The 8832-nt window shown below is 31.3% G+C and overlaps 1 long non-coding RNA gene across 1 annotated transcript; it reads right to left on the bottom strand.

Annotated features, from left to right (window-relative positions):
• Positions 1-7852: 7852 nt before the first annotated feature.
• LOC134248059 (uncharacterized) lies at positions 7853-8525 on the bottom strand. The gene is made up of 3 exons (XR_009987967.1): positions 8411-8525; positions 8223-8282; positions 7853-7871 (listed from the first exon to the last, which is right to left on the bottom strand). It is a non-coding gene; the product is annotated as an uncharacterized LOC134248059 (long non-coding RNA).
• Between the last annotated feature and the right edge of the window lie 307 nt (positions 8526-8832).

Below are 8832 nucleotides of genomic sequence, written 5' to 3'. Positions count from 1 at the left end.
TTGTAAGATTTTTATGTAAGTGCCATTTAAGATTCTACTTTTGTGTTGATTTAAAAACTATGAAAATGTTTATAATGTTTTGGGGGTACTTCTGTGATATTTCGCAGGAATATTTAAAATCTACATGTATATGGTTAAAGGTATTTTTATTTTGCTAAAATAAAATGATTTTTTTATCTTTTTTTTAAAAGACATTTTGTTTGAATTACATGTCGTCATTCCCTCTACAAACAGATCCCACACACAATAAATGAGTATATTCATTTCATTTATTTTCAGCAATACATGACACCATTCTTTAAATATTTTTAATCAATTCCTTGAATTTTCTAGAAAATAAGGAAAGGAAACAAGGTAAAATTTTAATAACAATGTTCACAATATTAACAGTTTGATTCAGAATTATATAATTGAGTGTTTAATATTTAATGCAATGTTTATTTAAATTGTAAACATTTATCAAATTAAATTGACTTCATTTTTTCCTATTTGTTGGAATTTTTAAGAAAATCAATCAATTGTTTAAAAAAAAATTGAATTTTCTAAAATGCAGCATTACCCTTGCTGTGTTTCATTTTCCAAAAAGGTACAAAGTCATCCCAAGTAATTTTCAGGGTTTTAATTCATTTGCCGACTTAAATCTATTTTGATTTTTTTTTGTAACCGTACATACAAAGTCTAATAGCAATGATATATAATCATTAAGTCGGAAAAGTTGCATTTCACTCTATTAAAATGTATTTTTAAAATTTGTGTGTTCCGTATTGCAAAGAAAAAAAATATTTTATCATTCAATGTTCGTAAATTAATACAAGGTTTTAAGTATCTTATATATAAATGTTTACATGTACATTTAAATGTTTATATTAACATATATAATAACTTTACATTAGACTTTACATTCGGAAACTTTTTTCTACAAGCTTAAAATTAAAAATCCTTATAAATCAGGATCTGTATGAAAAAAATCTGTGTATTTGTATTAAGTTGAAAATACAATAACCGGTCACGGTAGCCTAGTGGTAGAGCGTTCGCTTCGTGATCGGAAGCCCGGGTTCGATTCTCGATCGCGGCGCCGCGTCATACCTAAGACGTAAACAAAGGTAGTGACTGTTCCTTCGCCAACCGTGCTCCGTGGTAACAAAACATGTTGCTTTTTATTTTGGCTAACGTGAGTTCTGTTTAATCAAATGGAATGAAACTTCACACTTCGACAAAATAAATGTTTATATTTACGAAAATGTGTTGATTTAAAATCTTGTAATAATCATATGACGATGAGAAGCATTGTTTACGTATATCATTTCTTAAAATCGATATCTAAGATTGATTTGAGGTCGTAAAAATGAACCAAATTATGTAGAGGAATAATATCAACGGAATTTTGTCGTTCCTGGGCCTCTGTAGTTATAACAGGGGTTACATACCAAACCCGTGACGTCATAACTGTTGATCATGCAGTAGCAGAGTAAAAGTGAAAAGTAACGAGAATTGATGTAAACAAACACAAGAAATCGGAGTTTAAGCGCATTTAGAATGAATATCATGTGTGATTCTTGCGTATTAATAAGGTGTGGTAATATAATTCTGCAATTTCTTCGTAAATTTAAAGCAGGGAGGGTGTTTACTTGCCGATCAGCCTTTCCTCTGTCGTTTGTAACAAAAAAGATGCAAAAGTTCAACACTACGCCGCATACCTTGAAACTTAATTTTTGTTTCTATCTAAAGTTCTTATACCATTGTTTTTGGAAAGTGCTGCTACAATCGTATGGTTTACGAGAATTTATGCATTTTTTCGATGTTATGAACAAAATGTAAAACTTTTGGGAAGGTTTCGTGCGAAATTGTTGAATAATTATTTCTTTAAGAGGACAGTAGGATTCTAGCAGCACTTTTCATGGTACAGAGATGTTTTTACATAACTATTAATATAAATTGGAACTAATTATCCACTTTTTTATTAAGGCATATTTTCTAATTATAGACGTCACGTGGTGACGTCGTGGTGAAGTGCCTCCTGTAGTATAAGTCCCATTGAATTCTATAGAATGCATAATTATTGTAAAAGTTTTATTCTTGACTTTTCCGATTTATTAGTGTTACATAATTATGAAAAAGTGTTAATTCGCCGAATTCTGATCCATGTGCTGCCTTAACAAACCCGCGTTGTCATAAAACGTTCCACATTTTGAAACAATTCTACCAGGTTTTCCGCTTATCAAAATCTTGAAGATCATTTATCAGGTATATCGTGTTTTGCGTGTATTATGCATATCCTGTAAAGATTAACGATGCGGGTATTGTATATACTGGCATGTTTACAATGTGAATCGAAGTATTTATGAAAGGATTCCGTGAAAAGTATGCTTACTCAATATTCTTCGTAGGTTTTTCGATTATCTTTAATTTTGATGAATCATATCTTATCTAGTTCTTTTGAATTTTCTCATCAATCTGTAAAATTGTGTTGACATGAAGCACTGTTGGGTTAATATAATACTTCTGAAGAATGTCGTCGATGTGACGCACTGATGGTTGAATATTGTAATCTTAAAAAAAAAAGAGTTGCTGAAGTGACGCAATGTTGGGTTAATATTATATTCTTGTTCTTTGAATTATAATATAAGTGGTAATATAGCAGAATCGGCAGATGTAGCTCTTTTTTAATAATTAATATATTTTCTCTATTCGATTTCTATAGCCTCTTTGATTCCGTTCTTAAGAGGATAGCAGATATATTGTAAGGAATCAAACGTTTTGTTTGACTTAGATTACAGGAATTGAAATTGAATATTTATGGATGTCTGTCGGTTTGAAGTACATGGCATGTCTGTCGAAAGGCATTCTAAAAATTTTGGTATAGGAGCGTCCACATATGAAATGCTTTATAAACGTTCGTTCATTGTGAAGGTGATGTGAGAATCTAGATCTACACCCCTACATTTACTATTGTTATTGTGATTTAAATTCAAGACACGTGGTTAAGGTTTACCTATTCAAAGGTAATAGGGTAGAACCGGTTTTATGAATGAAATAGGCAGTAAACAGCAAATTGTTATAGTCTGTTTGTTTTGAAAACATGTCCAGGGAAAAAAATTGTTTCCAGACGTTTGTGAAAGGTTTTCAAGATTTTCAACAATAAAGGGGGGAGGGTTAAATAAAAAAATATACCAGATCATAGTTTACGGCAAAAAAGAGCTCACTAGCTACAGATACGCTTTGATTTTTATATATTTATATATATTATGTTATAATTAATCTTAATTATAATTAGAACTTCAGACCTGTCCTTACATGGAATATCAATTTTGAAATATATTTTCTCACGAAACAGACATATAGTATGAAGAGGCCTTCTAATTTTTTGTTGCAGAATAGAACAAATCATAGTTATATTTGCTAACGTGTTAATAAAATTTGGTTGAGAAACTCTGTTGTAACCTCCTTCCACCAACTAATTTTTTTATCAATTTTTTTTTCAGATAAGTTGTTTATAGTCCTTTTTGGTCATACTTTTCATGTATTGTTGTTGTAAAAACTATACTTAAATGTAGATATACCTTCGTACTGTTTTTCTGAGCGGTCAAATAAATCGCTTATGACTAGGATCGAGATATTGTACCCGTCTTTAGCATGCCTCTTGTATATCAACACATATGTGTCTTATCCCCAGATTATCCCAAATATTCTCATTTAACATACTGTGTTACTTTATATGAAAAAATAATTTAGTAATAGAGAGGTTTAGCAAATCAACGTGTATGCGTACTTGTACGTGTAGCAGGGGATTCCCCCGGAAGTCTGTGTATTACGTCATCATTCTTGTTAATGACGAATTTCTACACGTTTATCGAAACGTGTAAATCACCGAGTACACGTAAGTACAAACTTGTAGCTGATATCTCTTTATTTGATGTTTGTTTGAAAGAAAGATAACGAATTTCGAAAATTAGAAGATATTATGCGGATGTTGGTAAAAAAAAAACATATGTTCTCATTGAAAAAAGTATCTTATTGATTGTCAAATACACACACCTAATTTACTATCTTGTCTGTCACAACATACGCATATAAATAAAGTTTTTATAATTTGTTGTAAATTGTCAATTTGTGTTTATTAAGATTCAATTTTAAAAAAGCATTCAAAGCGCTTAAAATTTTTTCCCTTGGTTTTAGTGAGAGAATTGATTTCAAATTTATAAATCTACTTGGTATTTGATCCATTTAGACGAAGATCAAGGTGACCAAACTCCCCAAAAAAGAAATTCTACAACTAATATTATGGAGTATCTGTAGACAAAATCTAACTAAGAAAGCGAATATAAGAAAGAGGAACTTAAACTGAGAGGAGAAGAACCTAAACTTCATAGGGAAAGATTTGAATACGCCAGTTTCGAGATAGGAACTCTTTTATTTTAAAGGCGCGAATAACCCTCAAGTTGACGCGGAGGTGGGACACTTTTGTAAACAGAACACTATATATAGAGACATGTCGTTAAACGTCGATTCAATGCTGAAACCTCAGCTGAAATTATTTCTGATTGAACGTTGAATGAGTGTAAGTGACTATAATGTATTTCAACTTCGTGAATTAGCTAAAAAAAAAGCTATAGAATTAAAATTGCCAATCTTGAAAACCCCCGATGATGCTCTTGACTATCTGCGCCAGCGATGTCGCATTATTATTGACGGTGAGGTTGTTCAATTTCCATTTGTTACATCCAATGAATTAAGAAAAATGGACTGATGATTTGAAAAATATTCCTGCATTTTGTCAGGCTGATGTATTCGTTTATTTACTGTCCAAGTCTGATGCCTGGTCCCCCATTCGTCTCCAAAATTACAAGTGTGAACAAGGTTACAGATTGTATCAATCTAATCATATTCACTCCGTCCAGTGTCATGACATGACTCATAACCATCTATATGTGAAATCATTATGCATTAGAGAGACCTCCCAGTCAGCTGATCCCTACAGGACCTGGTGCCTCTTGAATTGTACTGATGGCAGTTGCACTTCTGCTGGGTGCGATTGCACTGGGTAAGTAATCATAGTAATGATTATAACTAAATTAAATTTTAAACTTTCATAAACATTATTACAAGCAATGTTATTATTGTGCAAAGAAAAACTCTTAAATCTGGAGATAATAATTTATTATTACCACATCTGTTGACTGATCAAATAAAATAAATATATCTATTCAACTTGGCAATGAATTCAAATATCAACATATTTAATAATAATTTATAATTGTCGGATCAATACACATATACAATAAAATAAAAATAATAATTGCACCAATTATGAGGAATCACTGTAAATATTCATAAAAAAATGTAGAGGGTTTAAAGAATAATATTATAGCTAGTACAGAAAATATTTGCAGCGTCAAGCATCTTTATGTTGAGTTACATATATTTTAGAGATGATGGTGGATGTAACATGTTGTGGCCCTACTATTCAGTTTGGCAATGTGGTCTGAGAGGCATACTGATCTAAACACAGAAACGTACTGACAGAAAATGTGCCTGGGATGTTCCTCGTAAAGAATCAAAACCAAAACTGTTGGATGAAATTGAACAATCAACTGTAAAAAATCGCATTTATCCATTTGAACATTGCTTTGACCCTACTACCATAAGTCAATACAATTGTGATGGTGACAATCTGCTTTTAGATTTAGTGAAAGATTCTGACACACAAATCATTGAGGTTCTTGATTTATCTATTAATGATAATGAACCAAATATGCCTAAAACTTTGAAACAGTGTGTTTCAAACTTTGATCCTAATTGGAATTCATCAATTTTTGACTATTTATCTACATGCATTGGGGAAAAAGACTGTAATGAAATTGAAAAGCTTACGGAACAGCAATCAGACCCAGTATAGTGGTATGAATATAGATTTGGGAGAATAACTTCTTCCGTATTACACAATGCTTGTAATTATACAGGAAATGACCCTAATAACTACATTTTAAAACAAATATTGAGCACTGACAGTACATCATTTTCAACCCCTGCAACTATCTATGGGAAGGAAATAGAAGTTTTAGCAAGAAATTTATTTGAAAAACAGAATGTTGCCAATTTAGAAATTACACTTTAGATAAGATTTTTGATGAAAAATATCATATTAAAATGGATGAAAATGGTTGTATGATGTTAAAAGAAAACTAAACTGGTATACTCAAATTCAATTGGCTGTTGCAAATGCACCACGGTGCGAGTTTGTTAGAAGGTGATGTCACCATTGGAAAACATAAAATGTACACAGAAAGAATATATTTTGATCCATCCTTTTGGAATTCATTGTTTGAAAAATCTATTTTTTGAAAGATTTTTATTGCCAAAGTTGCAAGAAATCTGATGTCTGCTAATGCTTGATATGCTTCGTTTGTATTGTGACTTGTGCTTAGCTTTTGGTTGCAAATATTTCATTCACAATATTATAATATGCTATACTGTATTATGAATAGCATGCTATGTGAAATATAAATTGCCATGACAGTATAATATTGTATAAATAGTTTTTACATTAAAAATACTAGTCTGCAAAATATTAATAAATATACATTGAACATAAACGATATATGAGTTGTATTGATTATCAACCTGACATAAATAATGAAAGCAAGTCATAATTTTTGTATATTATCAACCATAACTGCATAAAAAATTTAAACATGTGGTGCAGTTTTTTTTCTCAGAAATTTGATTACCTTCTAACTAATGGTGGCATTAAATTGCATCAAAATGCTGCAACTTTTATTATCTGATTCATAATTGGTTTAAAAGACCATGGCATGATATTTCCAAGAAGTCTGAATAATTTCAATCTCTGGATGGCTCTTTCAACATTAATTCTAAGCTTGGCAATTTTTCTGGTTTGCTTTATTTTCTTTACTCTATAACTGCACGTGTGTTGGGATAATTTTTTCTGAAAGACATTGGCATATATTTTCTGACCTGATTTCTAGTTGGCCATCTTATTAAATACCCAAAAAACATTTGACATGAAAGTAATCCATGTTATGAAAATTTGTGAAACTCTAGATTTTGAAATTCCAAACACATCTGCAAGGCAAAATTCATAAATTCCTAAGCGTAAACGAACAAGTGTCAATATAAATTCCTGAAAAAAGAGACAGTTTTCTTGTCGGACCAGGTTTCTTGCGTCTCGGGTTTTTCTGGAAATTGTTTTCTTTGGCACTTTCTTGGCCAGACCAATAATACTTCAGAGAAGAGCATTTGGAAACAAGTATGTTGAATATTCCTAATAGCAGGGCAAGAGATGGTAAACCAGTGTATGATCTAACATTTGCATCATTTTTTGTTATGTTTTCAACAAAAGCATCTCTTAGCAGTGATGATTTATCAACTGATTTAGCTTTCAGATTTTGGTTCCTCACTCAACTTTGTAATATCATTCATGGTCAGTTCTGTCTGCATTGATCTGTCTGTGAGAGAAAGGTGAACACTGAGGTGTTGCTACATGTATGTAGGAGTGATCAGATGAGGGAGGATTTCTCTGAGTATCTTCAAACTTCTTTCCATCAAGTAAAACTAAAAAGTACAACCATGTATATATAAAACATACGTAAATATTTTTCACAGTATTAAGTTTAATTCAAATGGCAAGGTATTAAATATATTGATATCTATCTTAATAATATCTGATCAGAATAAATTTGTACCATTACAGTTTGCTTCAGACACCTCTATTTCATCAATGTATGGAATTTAGTTATCTTCATATATACAGAAGTCATCTGAGGTGTCTGTGGATATGTCACAATTTTCCCCTCTCTGGTGCAAATCTATCATTAACAGGCTGGGCTGTGTTGCTGGAGTTACAAGGTGTTCTGCAATATACGTCTTATTATTCTAAATAAAATAAATTTATATACTAGACTATACTGGACAAGTGTGGACCTTGTTTTTTAAGAAAAAATCCATGTATATTATAAATCATATGAATTTACATGCATGGATTAGATGAGGAAAACAAAAATTTATTTACTTAATCTTTTTTTTACATAAAAGATTGACTTTTTTGTCTATGATTTTATTGCACATGAGTATCATACAGTATAACCTTTCAAGTAGGACCCTTGTATTGAAATCTAGAAATGGATCATGATCGATTAAGTAGTTTTGTCAAATTTTAATAAATACTTTCAAATGTAAAAAGAAAATTTGATGATTGTACAAACCTTTTCCTAGACGTCTCTTTAAAGTTGTTGTACGGAAAAAGCGTTGGCGTGTCACAGTCGCTATCAAAATGAAGTGAACATATTCTAGTATATTTGTTGGGCCTCAATCCTCTTTCTCGTCGAATCATATTTATCCATTTATTTCGATTAATTTTTTGTGATTTTTTTGGTAGAGAGAAAAATTTTACATTCTGAAGATGAGGGTACTTTGATAAATTTAGCTGTTTTCGTGTAGATGACGTGCATCCCGGCACACAACAGTGGTAAACGGGCATTGCGATATTCACAGCGATGTATCCAATGTAAACTGTCCCACTTTCCGGTTTACGCGGAAACGAAAATCACCTCCGCGACAAAAGAGCGCATCAAGGGAAATAATCTCGAAACTTGCGTATTAGAAAGAGAAGAAAGAAGGGAAAGAGTAGACTGAAAAAAAAGGAAAAGGCTCTAATGTTGCAGCTTCTCCAGAAAGCTTTGAATCAAAAATAATTTTTGTGTATTGCAAATTTCAAATTTAAATCAATAAATATCAAAATTGAAAAACACGATAAATAAATATCAATAAAACTTAAATCATGCCTTAAGTTTGTTTTGCACATTTTTCTTTACT

This window comes from Saccostrea cucullata, unplaced genomic scaffold (genome assembly GCF_032062105.1).
Source record: "Saccostrea cucullata isolate Sc308-1 unplaced genomic scaffold, CSIRO_AGI_Scuc_v1 ctg3164, whole genome shotgun sequence".
Lineage (NCBI taxonomy): Eukaryota > Metazoa > Mollusca > Bivalvia > Ostreida > Ostreidae > Saccostrea > Saccostrea cuccullata.
The sequence above is the reverse complement of the archived record's forward strand: the minus strand, read 5'-3'. Positions and strand labels throughout refer to the sequence as shown.